The following is a 13,095-nucleotide window of genomic DNA, read 5'->3' on the forward strand; positions in this document are numbered from 1 at the left end:
GAAACGTAATTGTGAGTCTTTACTCTTTCAGTGTAATATAACAATGAAGAGAATGAATTATTAGTGGATATACTAATTTAAGAGTGTGTTGAGCCTTAATACCCGTGTTCAGTTTTTTACTAAACTTTTGGCAATCTTGAATTTCATGTGCATTTAATTCTGAAGTTGCTATTGTATGATATTTGATTATTTTATTGAAATTTTTTGAGTGTAACCACAAAGGGATTAGTCCTTGTCAGAGTACATCCAGGTTACTTGTTAATCTGATGGGTTGTTGTTTTGTATGGATTGCTACTGTATCATATTCACAACACGCTTCAGAGTATAGTAAAGCTCGGGGAACTTTTTGTGAACTCACTCTTGAACCTCCGCAAATTGATGCAACATAACAGTTTTTCAGTATCGCAATGGTGCATGCAGGAAACGAAGACACAGAGTTCCCCCACTCCGTTTGTCAAAAATGAAGTAAAAAGAGTTCTGCACCCATCAATTACTGCGCCACAAAAGTATTCAAGTGCCAAGCAAAAACATTTTTCTTAGTTTATCACATATTTATTGGTGGCCTTTAGAAATGACACGTGTTTCGGCACCCTAAGTGTGCCTTTTTCAAATCTGGGCAATATGAGTTGCTTGATATACTATCATTGGAGTTGAAATTGGCTCTCTGATGTTGTGTTGTCGAATGGGAGTCCCATCAGACTCATAAGAGTTGCGAGCGCTTCAATATATGGTTTCTAGTATCACGCTTCAGGTTCTTACTGAGGTAAGTAAAAAGTATAGCCTGCTCTCGGCCCACATTACCACAAAAGGAGATGATGTTTATATCTCATGATCATGCCCGTTTCACCTTTATGATTTGGATCACTGTTGGTTTGCAGTAGTGCAAGGGCTGCGTAGGCGGTTTAGCCACTGCTCATACATATATTCCCATGGAGCAATAGTCATTTTATCATAGCAGGAACACGACATATTGTCATTCTTGCTGAAAGATAAAAATGCCATGAAATGATATGTTCCCAAGCCCCATCCAAATAACATTCCTCCCCAACCCTGTAGCCCTTCTCATTAAATTTGTCAACATTTCTTCCTGTAACTCACTTCATATTCCCATGATAATGCTGAGGGAAATTTCCACAGCACCTCGAAAAGAATTGGACTGAAAAAGGCCCCTGTAGCCCTCCTCAAAGCATTCAACTAACCAATTGCCCGATATGAAACTTGCCCTTTCCCTCCATATCATTTTGATCCATTTCCTTTTCCCATTCCTACGGGATAATCAAAGAACCTGCTTGTATCCGACAAAAAAAGGGTGGATTTTCCTTTCTGAAAAGCTTCAGTACTGCAATGCACCAGGGGAGATGTATAAAAAGAAAAGAAATGTATCTCTGGACTCATCTGCCCTACTTTTTTCTTTTTTGTTGTAAACGCGACTAGAGGTTATTACTGCATGGCTGTTCAGAGGATGCACCTACTGGAAAATGAATTGGATAGGTGGTAAACATGTTTCTTTAAACAGTTAATTTCTGAATCATTGAACAAATTTTTCGAAATTGTTAATTTTGGGGGCCAGAAACTCTTCCAAATATCAGACAGATAAGTCAAATGAGTTAAAAAGTTAACAATGGATTTTTCATAAGGTCATTGTTCAATCGTTTCACCTTGAGAACAGGGTGGCAACTGCTACCATATATCTATATATTATATATGGTATATCCAACAAAGAATGAACACAGCTAGAGCTTTTGAATAACCTGAACCAAGATTCCTTTTGTTCCATCAAGACCAACAGATTATTGAAGAAAGAAAAAAAAAACGTTTTATTTTGGCATGACAAAGAGGCAAAAAGTCCAAAGAAGCCTGATATCTATTGCTCTCCCAACAGATAGATTTTGATTTTTAGCAGCCGTAGCATTTACATATGCAGCATGCACTGTGAAAATATCCCTTCATCAAATTCCGTGGCTATATATAATATAATGTTGCAAAAGGTTTCTGTCACCTTAGAACCATTTCCTCAAGTTTAGTTTACAGGTTGTGCTGCCAATGTACCATTTATTGCATGAGCATTAATGTATATACAACAACCATTATTTCACAGGAAATCCTGTCTTTGATTTTAATGCATTTGCCTGTGACAATATGTGAATATTGATAACAATTCTTAGCATCTCATCCTATGTTTTTCACAACAAGCCATGTTCCTTATAGATCACATGGGACTTAAGGTACGATATTGATAATGTATTGTCAAGTTTCACTTCCAAGTCTTTACCTCTCATCAGGACATTCCAGTGTTTCCTAGGAATGGTCTTTACCGATTTCTTTTCTCATTATAGTATTTTGTTTATTTGTACAGCGCCTCCAGTCCTGAAGCAACGGAGCGCTATTCTTGCAAATTTATACAACTTTTACAATTTATACAGTATTACATAGGAAGGTAGTTTATATACAGTAGTATAAAGATTTATAGATCATTTGCAGTCATATATACAGTTGTAGCAGTGTAGTAACATTTCTAGGTTTGCTAAATGGGTAAGTTATGAACTTGGCCCCATAGCCAGACTTAACTTGTTACGGAAGACCATGAAGGACGGTTCTGCTCTGATGGAGATAGGAAGTGCGTTCCATTTTTCGGCAGTCATGACTGGGAAGCTAACCCCACCTGCCCGTTGTTGGTTATATCGCGGTGTGGTGATGCAATGTGATTGGGCAGATCTGCTGGGTTGCATTGATGTGTGGTGCAAAGGTGTCACAGAGGTACAGGGGTGCCTGATAGAGGCACTTGTGTGTTAGTGAGTGATTTCAGATCTATTCTTTGCTTGACGTTCAACCATTTTAAGTTCTGTCTGGTTGTTGTAATATGGTGTCTTCTAGGTATACTGCATGCTGATCTAACTGCATTATTTTGGAGAACTTGCATTGTATTTATATTATGTGCGGATGTTCCTAAGTATAGAGAATTACAGTAGTCTAGCTTAGACAGTACTAGGGCTCTTGCTATTGTGATGCAGTTCATAGAGGAGAGGTATGGGCGACAGGCAGTAATAAGTTTGCATGTGTAGGATGTTGTAGATGCTAGGGCATTAGTTTGTCTCCTAAGAGATAGTGTGGAGTCAATATAGATACCAGAGTTTTCATATTGTTGCTACTTCAATGATGTTGCCGTCGATATTGAAGGAAGTTCCTAATTTGTTAAGTTTGGCTGGGGAACCTAGTAGAAGTAGTTCGGTTTTATCATCGTTTAGACATAAACCATGATTATCCATCCAAGTTTGTATGGTGCTATATATGTCATTCAATTTTTTGCTATCTATAGCGTAGTCACCTGTGATGGGAATGAGTATCTGGGTGTCGTCCGCATAATTAGTATATGTGACACCCAGATAATCAAGTATATCAAACAAAGGCTTGGTGAAAACATTATAGAGCATGGGGGGGACACAAGATCCCTGTGGACACCACAGGAGACTGATGTAGGAAGGGCTGAAGCGTTTGGTGCAAAGACCCTCATGGATCTGTTAGAGAGGAAGGATTTAATCCACAAATTTGCTTGGTCGGAGAAGTGTGCGGCAGTTGACAGATGTTTAAAAAGGATTTCATGGTTCACTAAATCAAATGCCGCTGACAGGTCAAGTAGTAAAAGGAGAGAGGATTTTCCGTTGTCTTTTAGTGTCTGGATTTGTGTCTTTAAATCAATAAGTGCAGTTTCAGTCCCATATCTTGGTCTGAAGCCGGACTGTCTTAATCCTAGAAAGTTATTAGTTTCCAAGTACTGCTGGATCTGGAGGTATGCTGTGCGATCCAGTATTTTCAGCAGTAGAGGGACTGTAGTAATAGGTCTATAGTTAGACGGATTGTTAGGGTCCAGAATGGGTTTTTTCAATAGAGTGAATACCCAGGCATCTTTCAAGAGACAATTCTAATCTGATCTGATTTTTTAGAAACCCTTGGTTGCTGCTCTTTCTTTTCAAGTGGCAAACAGGACTTCTCTGTTAATTTGTTCACCTTCTGAAATGCTGTCTCCATTACATCATTCAGGTAACCCCTCTGTTTGAATATGCTGACTGTTGTTTTAGAGTGTACCAAAAACAAAAGTAAGGCCTCATGCGAACAAACTCTCCTTGTGGAATGCTCCACTTCAAATTATTTGGGTGGCTACACTGGGCAGGCACAGTGAGTTAGACCTAGCAAATTAACATCAGATTGTAATTCACCACATTTAACACAGGTTACATACATGAATTCAATGTGTCCTTTACTGTGTGCCTCAGTGAAGTTAAGATTTGGCTTATTGGTGCTCAAAATAACTTACAGGGGTCGGAATTGAGATTGAATAATTGGCTCCTGTGTATCCAGCATTAACTAGTGACCACGAGCTATCACAGGGGAATGAGGAGATAGTACCTAGCGTTATGCAAATCTAGCGGAAACCTATGATTTTATCCATTATTTACGTCCTATTGTGCTTTAAATGTCATATTGATGTGCCCTAATGTTTGTATAGATTGTGCCAAATGAGTTCAATTCGTATAGGTATATGTTTGGCACCAGTTGGCTTGGGCAGCCAAAAGGTAGCTACTGATAGCTGTTGGTGTCAGGCTAACTAGGCTCTTCTAGGCTACATGCAGGAGCAAAATAGGGATCCACCTGCAATATTAAATTCTTGAAAGATGAGTGGCAGTCTCCATAGTAGAAAGCTGCAAGGTAGTACAGCAGGTTATGTAACTGTTGCTTACATAGGTTAAGATTAACCTATATATCCTTCACATCTCTTGCGTAAAATATGTTCTAAAATGCGCAGTTTCCACCTGGGAAGGTGTTGAATGCTGTCACTTGGTCATGGGGTTTGGGATGAGGGATATTTTTGCCCCGGCAGTGAAAATTCAAAATTGGCACACAGGACGTTCGTGTCTCCTTTAAAAAAAAAAGTTTAGCCGGGTTATAGCGTCATTACTCTCGCCTTCTGACAGTTATTTTATTTTGACAAGTATGTAGAATGCTAAAAAAAAAGGAGGGGTGCAGGGGAGGATTTAACAATGCGACAAGGGACTAATGCCCACGGGCCCCCCTGCTCCGTCTCTCTCACTACAAAGAGTCAGCCAGGGCATTACACACCTCGCAGTGAGGTGGTATCCTTTGAACATATCTCAGCAGCGGCAGACCTTTAGTAACTCCTGCTACTATGTAACTGTGTCCTGATGATCCTATGTACCTGCCCACAACCTACATGCAAACGACTGTACATAATGCATATATAATGTATGTAACTAAACGAATTGTAACTTGCAAACTGTACCTAGGCTCTAAGTAATCTTGATATGCTGTGCGCCCAGCTACCTAAGGGTTTTGGGTGCCCTACAAATAAGAAACAAACCTTTTACTTTGACTACTGCTGTGACACTTTATGCTTCCAATTATGTAAGGTTCAAGTCTGATTGTTGGTTGATTAGAAATGATGGTGGCAGAGAACAAGCTGTCAGCTGTGTGAAGAAAATGACCTTATCATGCATTTTACTTCACTTTTTGTCTGTAGGAAACTATAGATTCTCATATATTTGCACACTGGAACGTGCAAGCTTCATTCACAATGGGGAAAAGTATAGCTACAATTTAGGGGATCATTTTCCAAGTCCTGAAGAGTGGAAAAAGAGATGGTAAAAGGCGTTTACAGTCACATTTTGACAACCTGCAGGATTATGTATGGCACACATAACACGTTTGCTTGCAAGCACATTTCAAAGGAACTCAACAAAACAAAGGATCAAGACCAGTTATGTCGGACAGAGCAACTGTACAATATTTACAGTCGGACCATTTAGTTTACAAATATATACATTTTAATAATTTCCTGTATGTCATATGAAAGCAAGCACTCAACAGATCAATGAAAAAAAAGAACCCAAATACAAATGATAAACGAACACAGGACAACAATCACAACATAAAAAACAGAATTGCATATAGTACATGGCCCATTTACATTAATTAGGGCAAACAACCAACAACCCACACTAGTATTTCGTCACACCTACAATTTATCATTGTGTATATTCCTTTCAACATCTATGGTCGACAGGTGTTTCAGCCGGTTTGATGAGCCATTTTGATGCTCCAATTGGAACCGGCATTCATCAGGACGATAGTTGAGTTCAATTATGCCCCGCTCTTCTATAATCTTGTGTTCACAGGTGTCTGTATCTTCTCCACTCCCCTGATCATTCCATGGGATGGAGAACTGTGTGGTCATTCCCAATCACGTCTTCTTTGACCACCATCAATCTGTCATTTATTCTCCTTTTCTTTGTTTCCACTTTTCAATGTTCAGCATGAGGTAGTCAAGGACAGTGACATTTTAGCTTTCCATGGCTCACCACCACTGATGATTCTAGGTCAGAATTAGGGTTGCACACGAGGGCTGGCATATCGGCCATCAGCAGATTCAACGGGTGCCACTTGGTGCTTCCAATTACACAAGGTTCAAGGGTGATTGTTCGGTGATTTAAAATGATGCTGGTAGAGAACAAGCAGTAAGCTTTGTGAAGAAAATTGACCTCATCATGCATTTTTGTCTGTAGGAAACTCTAGATTCTCATACATTTGCATGCTCGAACATGCAGGCCTCATTCACAATGGGGCAAATATAGCTACAACAATATGGGGGTCTTTATCCAAGTCCTGATCAGTGGAAATAGTGGTGGTAAAGGCACATTTCAAAGGACTACATAGTACATGGCTAGCACCATCGTTAATTGTGGGAGGCATTTACACTTTTCCAGACAGGTATTGGAAGAGTGAGGAGTTTGCCTGTGTTTTACTATTTAATTTTTCACAAGCTAGTGGAAACAAACGTGTGCAATTTTGAGTCAAATGGGCATCTATGTGAAGAGGGGGCCTTTTGCCTCAAATTTGCACAGAGGGTTCCTTTTGCCTCACATGTACCAATAGAAGTGTATGATTTATGCAATTTAGGATTCAAAACAAAATTTACCCCATTTTTTTTTTATAACCATGTTTCTGCAATGCAGTATACATTGTCAGGTTGGTTCATGTGATGTGTTCACTTTTTAAGTCATCTTCATACAATGGAGTATTAGTTTAGGTTTTGAAACTCAAAAATGAACACACATTTGTAACAACTGGACTGGGAAGAAATGTTGTCAAGTGCCTACATTTCAGACTAGACTCAAATTCTGGTTACAACACTTAACCAAGGTCTGCGATTCTAGGTAAATCCTATGATCTCACTGTGTCTTATAAAAATGAGATGCCCCTAGAACGGATTCATTTCACAGTGTGCACTATTCAAAAAAGTGTCACTCGTGGTGTAATAGGCTAGTGTTGAAATTGGCCCTGGCAGACCTGTCCCGGAAGGGAACTGATGCTCAGCACGACCTACAGGCGCTATGGCGAGCACATCACGAACTGTCCGATGAGGGACTGCTATTGAGGGGAAGGCAGATTGTGATCCCACTGGCACTGGTGGACCGGGTTTTGGAACTCACCCATAGCGGCCACCAGGGCACAGCCAGGACAAAGACACAACTGGGAGCTAAAGTCTGGTTCCCAGATCTACAAAGGAGGGTCGACAAGCATATACAACGGTGCCTCTGGTGTCAGGCAGCCGCACCGGTGGCCAAAGTACCGTGCATCGAGTCCATGGAGATGAGCGAAAAGCCGTGGGGGTACTGTGCATGCAGACTTCGGATCCACCGGGAGGGGCCTGCACTTACTAGTCCTCATGCACCAGTGGCTCCGATACCCAGAGGTGTAGCTGGTAGAATCCACGTCCAGTGATCACACCATCCAGGCGTTGGAGAAGATCTTTGCCACCCATGGGTTTCCACATGACCTGTGTTTGGACAATGGTCCCCTGTTCCAGGGCCGCCAGTTTCTACTTTCATGGACGAGTGTGGCGTGATGCACAGAAAGGTCACTCCAGGTTGGCCACGTGCCAACGGGAGGTGGAACGATTTATGCGAACCCTCAACAAGGTGTTCCGATTCACTCAGAGCCAAGGGGGGGAATTTAGAAGAAATCTGTACCAATTCCTCAGCAAATATTGATCCACACCCCACTAGTCTACAGGGGTGGCCCCAGCGGAAGCCCTGTTCAAACGGTGCCCCCGAGGCCTAATACCTGAAACTGAAGGACCCTGGAGGCAAGGCGAGTGTGCAGTGAGCGCGAAAATGTCCGGAGACATCTGAAGCCGGCAAACATCGAAGTAGGGGACACTGTCCTCGTACGCAATCCGCACCCGGTAGGGAAGTTGTCCCTCAATTACGAGCCAACCCCCATGGGCATGACCCAAGTCAAAGGCTTGATGGTGACGGCTTCCGACCGGAGAGGAACAGTCACGAGGAACTCTTGCTTCTTCAAGAAGGTCTGAACAAAGAGTGTACCCTTAGTTGTTTCTTTTAAACCACAGTGATTTAAGGTGGATAGGTAAAAATAGTTGCTGGACCTGTCCACTAGCGTATTTGTGAAAAGAAAATAGGTTTCTTCATTCTAGAAATCACATGGTGCTTCTAGAGAATATTTCTAAATGCAAAAAAAAATTAAAAAATAAATAAAATAAAGAACTATAAATCAACAGCAGATTTGTAAAGAAAGGTACAATCATATATTTTTTCAACACTTGATATAACAGTAAAGGAAAAAAGAAAATTTCACATGGTACATATGGTTAGGTACTTTCAAGATGATGAACAGAGTTACAAAGGAAATGTTAAAGAAAATGCATATAACAAAATAAAAAGACAGTTCATCGTAGTTAAATCACTAACAAAGTGGTATTCATAGGAAGGGATTCAAATGCACGTGCAAAGTTCAATGGGTCTATTGCATCATTGATCCTAAATTGGATACTTTAGTTATCCTTGGTGTAGCAGAGTTATTTGATAAGAAAGCAATAAATGCTGCAGGGTCATTAGATACAAGATATCTGATCTCTGCCGACGTGGTGATGTTTAGACACAAGAATCAAAAAACAGGGGTGCAGATGTTCGGGTATCCCCTGTGTTCTTTACGTTTCGGCGGTGATGTACAGTGGTAAATTCGCCTTCATCAGGGCTCCTAATCGGGGACCCTGTAGGGGGTACATGAATATCTAGTGAGTGGGGTTTGCGCTGCGGATACCCGTAATACTAGGGCACTTGGTGTTAGTGATTGATTCTCATAGCAGCCGGTCAGGATACTTACCTGCCGATGCTTGATCCCAAGCGCTCGGGTTCAGCCTGCGCAGGAGGTATGCCAGATATCAGGACCAATCTTGTGGTTACCAGGGAGTCTGTGGAGCTGCTCAGTCAAGTCCACATAAGGGAGTTTCTACAAAGTTTTCCAAAAAGAAATAGTGCCATATGAGATGGGTGCCAGGGTCTTCAAGAAGGTCGTCATCTGAGATACCCCGGACGAACCTACACCTCCAGCGCAGCACCTGGGCCTGAAGAAGACTCCGGAGATCCGATACCAGTGGAGCCTCCCTATGAAGTGAGCAGAGAGGAGGGACGCTATCCGTGAGGGCCGAAGATGTCCGACCCGTTTCCAAGACTACATTCTGGACCCGAGTTCCTGAGAGCCAGATGGGACGGTAACTTCCCACGTTGGGCCACATCTAGTTTGTATGCTGCATATTGATGTGCGTGTCATGTTGACATTTTTCCGTTCAGTTAAGTTATAAGAACATTTTGTTTGTTATGAAAAAGGAGGGATGTTAGGGAGTGAATTGATGTTACGCATGCGCGACCCAGAATGAGGGCACGCGTGCGCATTTGAATAAAGAGGAACCTGTGCTCGGCAGTTGCCGCTGGGACCCCGTACAAGCAGACCTGTGTCTGCGAATTCTTGGGTACTGGGAGAATAGGTCAGGGGCAAAGTGCTCACCTTGGAAGCAAGACGACACGGAGCAACGCAGGTTCGAACCCAGGCCTGCGCTTAGAAACCTCTGGGTATTAAGCGTGTTATAAATAAACTATACTATCAATACTGGGGCTGGGGGCCTCAGTACGGAGGGGACCTGGGGCTCTGATAACTTCAACACGTATATCAAATCATGTGATCCTGGGCAAATTATTAGGTGAGCAAAACCTGGTGATGTGACCAGGCTGTTTCCAGCCCGAGCCATACCACTAAACACACTCCAATGATCAAACAGGGCAAATTGTAAAACATGGAGCATTTGTCCCCAAGTTCATCTCCGCTGCACTCGTGACTGCCAGTAACTCACCCTGCCATAAGCTCTGCCCCCGTGTCCTAACTAGCCAGGGCCCTTTGCCTGAAGTCTGACACTGGAGGGGTGGTTGACTGTTTCACTCGTTTCTACGCACGCAGGTAAACGAGGCATTGGGCAGCTTGCATATCAAATCAACACATCCGCTATCTGCCCTTGCCAACCTGCTACAAAGCGGAACCACACAGCTCATCTCTGCCTTTCCTCGTTTAACCGCCTACTGAAAACATTTCACGTAGCTCACCTGTTCTACAATAGTGTCAACGCAGGTAGGAGGGAGTGTTAAAAAAAGCAACAAGGAGAGCAATTTCTCAGTCCCAGTTTTGCTCGTTGAGGGCCGATTCCTAGGAATGCGTGGGCGGGTTTCAGAAGCGGTGGAAAATGCCTGCACGTCGTCCCTAACGTGAGAATCAACTGCCAGCAGAAACAGGCGTGATTGACGTCAAGACGGATTACCGTGACAATGCAGTGGGCGGGGCGGCCTCGAGGCTGTCACCTGAGTACTGAGGGTTTCTAGGAACTGTAGGCGGATCTCTAGGCAGTAACATGCATAGCTCCTGGAAGACGGAAGTGGGGGAGAGTGTTATGCACAGTACAATAAGGTAACATGTCGGCCTTTGTCGTTCCAAGAAAATAACGTTCCTTTTTCCTTTGACTAACTTCCCTAGACAGCAAACTGATGCTCTGCGAAGTGTTTAGGTGCCCAACGACAAATGACAAATTAAGCTCCATGTTGCCTAATACATAGCCGAACAAGCGCAACAACCTCTTGTGGTATGGCAATTGAACATGCTCTTCGATATACAACATTTCGTGTATAAAGGGAAAGAAGTATGTTTGAAAATATTAATCGTTTTTAAATGCTTGTAAAAGACAGCGTCTGGTAAATGATGAATGTACTGTTTTATCAGGATGTAGGGTAAATATTAAAGTGATAATACTATTTACCAGGATGGAGGACAAATAGTGCACTTTCTGTACTGTTTACCAGGACCCCATACCATTGATGCCGCCATGCTGAAATTAGAAGGAAGGTAGCGATATTACCTCCACGTTCATTATCTTCGTCCCAGTGCTTATGTGTGAAGTGACCCATACATGATCCTCATTTAACTTTCTACTATACTGTTTTTCGGAATGCTCGGCCTACCTTTGCGGATACAATAACCTCAGTATGCCACCGTTTTTTCATTTTCTGGAAGGCGGCAGGGCTGGTAATGGCTTTCTCAGCAGTAGTGACAGGCAGAGCGGGTTCTTCTGTTATGTGTCCTGCATAGTGTTGTGTCTGGCTCGTGGGAACACTGCCAGGCACACAGTTACAGGGCCACCAAAGGCAGGCGGCACCCTGCTACGACCGTGATCACATGGTCAGAGGTAGGAGTTGGGATCACCCAGAAGACAGTCCCTGGCTCTGTGGGCATACGGGCCAGGGGGACATACAGGCCGTAATAACATGGCAAAAAGTGGTGTAACACAACATTTGGGGGCCCCCCTGCGAGCTGTTGTAGTCTGCATAGCCCCAGGACCCCTCATGCAGGCCTTGTCCCACCCGTCCCTGAAAGGAACACACAGACACAGGTCCTGCCGTATCAGGCTCCCGGCACGCACTGCCGTGGTGCAGGACCGCCCCTTTATTCATTAATATGTGCGACGGCAGAATGTTGCCATTGCGCCACGTGACCACATCACATTCTTCCTTTTTCATAACAATGAAATAAACATCTTCTGAATGTAGTCAGTTTAAACATGACTGCCTTAAACATGGCAAAACATGCTAACATACTAAACTGGATTTGGCCCAACATGGGCAACATCGGGTGGCGTGCTTTGGTACCGTGTACTTTCGACCCTAGTCACCCATAATATAGTCTTGGAATCGTGCAGGCCATCTTCTGCTTTCTCGACGAGAATATCTTTTCCCGCCTGCCTCCTCAGTGGCATAGCCTTCTGCCCGCCTGGTGTTGGCATCTCGTCTTCCGCTCTACCTTCTGGTGTTCACTTCACACCTGAGGCTCCAGTCAGGGGAACTTCTTCCTCTCGTTTTCCTAGTCCCTCCTTCTCACCAAATCTTTGAAAATAAATGGAGTTTCAAGTCACTTTCACCCTTCGATCAGTGGCAGTCACCATCGATCCTTTGACTTGGACCACCCCATGGGGAAGGGCTTGTAGGTGAGGGATACTTTCCCTTCTGGGGGACGATTGCTTACCAGTACGGTATCACCAACAGCTATGTTTGGTGGCTTGAGATGCCGTCTGAGGTTTTCCTCTCATTATGTATTCTCCGTTCCTCTGGCATTCGCTCCTCATCAATAGTCCCCAGGGGTCGGCCTTCTATCTCTGGGAGGAGTCTGATGCATCTACTGGTGGTATAAACTTCAAGCAGGACACACAGGAGCTACCAGTGAGCCAGGTATACAAAAGGTAAGTCTTCTTTATTTACTTACAGATTCAGTAGGAAGGTGAGAATAGGAGATCAATAGTCATGCTGCCTTCAAACCTGGCTCTCTCCCTGCTAGTCCCCAACCGTCCCACCTGGAACCCTCTCACTCACCACCTACCATGCTTCACACCAACATTCCAAGCTCCACACACAGACCCACAGCTCTCATACCAGATATAGACCATACACTTACTACGATACGACACCATCCCCCTCCTTACAAACCAAACGAAACCTTCCAAAGTGCAAAGAAAATAACCCTCAAGAAACTGACCACCTTTTGTCCTGGTCTGCCCCCCAGGACCTTGGGGCTGCCACCCCCAAGAATAATCTGCTCTCTCTGAGCAAACCCTAGTAACAAACAAAAACCCTCAAAACAAAACCTACCTCCTTCCGTTAGGGCCTGCCACACCCAAACCCTGAACCTGCC

At 43.4% G+C, this 13,095-nt stretch overlaps 1 long non-coding RNA gene across 1 annotated transcript in view; it reads left to right on the forward strand.

Annotated features, from left to right (window-relative positions):
• Window positions 1–10,740: 10,740 nt before the first annotated feature.
• LOC138566570 (uncharacterized) overlaps window positions 10,741–13,095 on the forward strand; it is a 334,787-nt gene continuing 332,432 nt past the window's right edge. Inside the window, exon 1 of the long non-coding RNA XR_011301968.1 lies at window positions 10,741–10,827. This is a non-coding gene — a long non-coding RNA (uncharacterized lncRNA). The remainder of the gene's footprint in view (window positions 10,828–13,095) is intronic.

This window comes from Ambystoma mexicanum, chromosome 2p, assembly GCF_040938575.1.
Source record: "Ambystoma mexicanum isolate Mex_15411 chromosome 2p, UKY_AmexF1_1, whole genome shotgun sequence".
In the NCBI taxonomy this organism is placed as follows: domain Eukaryota; kingdom Metazoa; phylum Chordata; class Amphibia; order Caudata; family Ambystomatidae; genus Ambystoma; species Ambystoma mexicanum.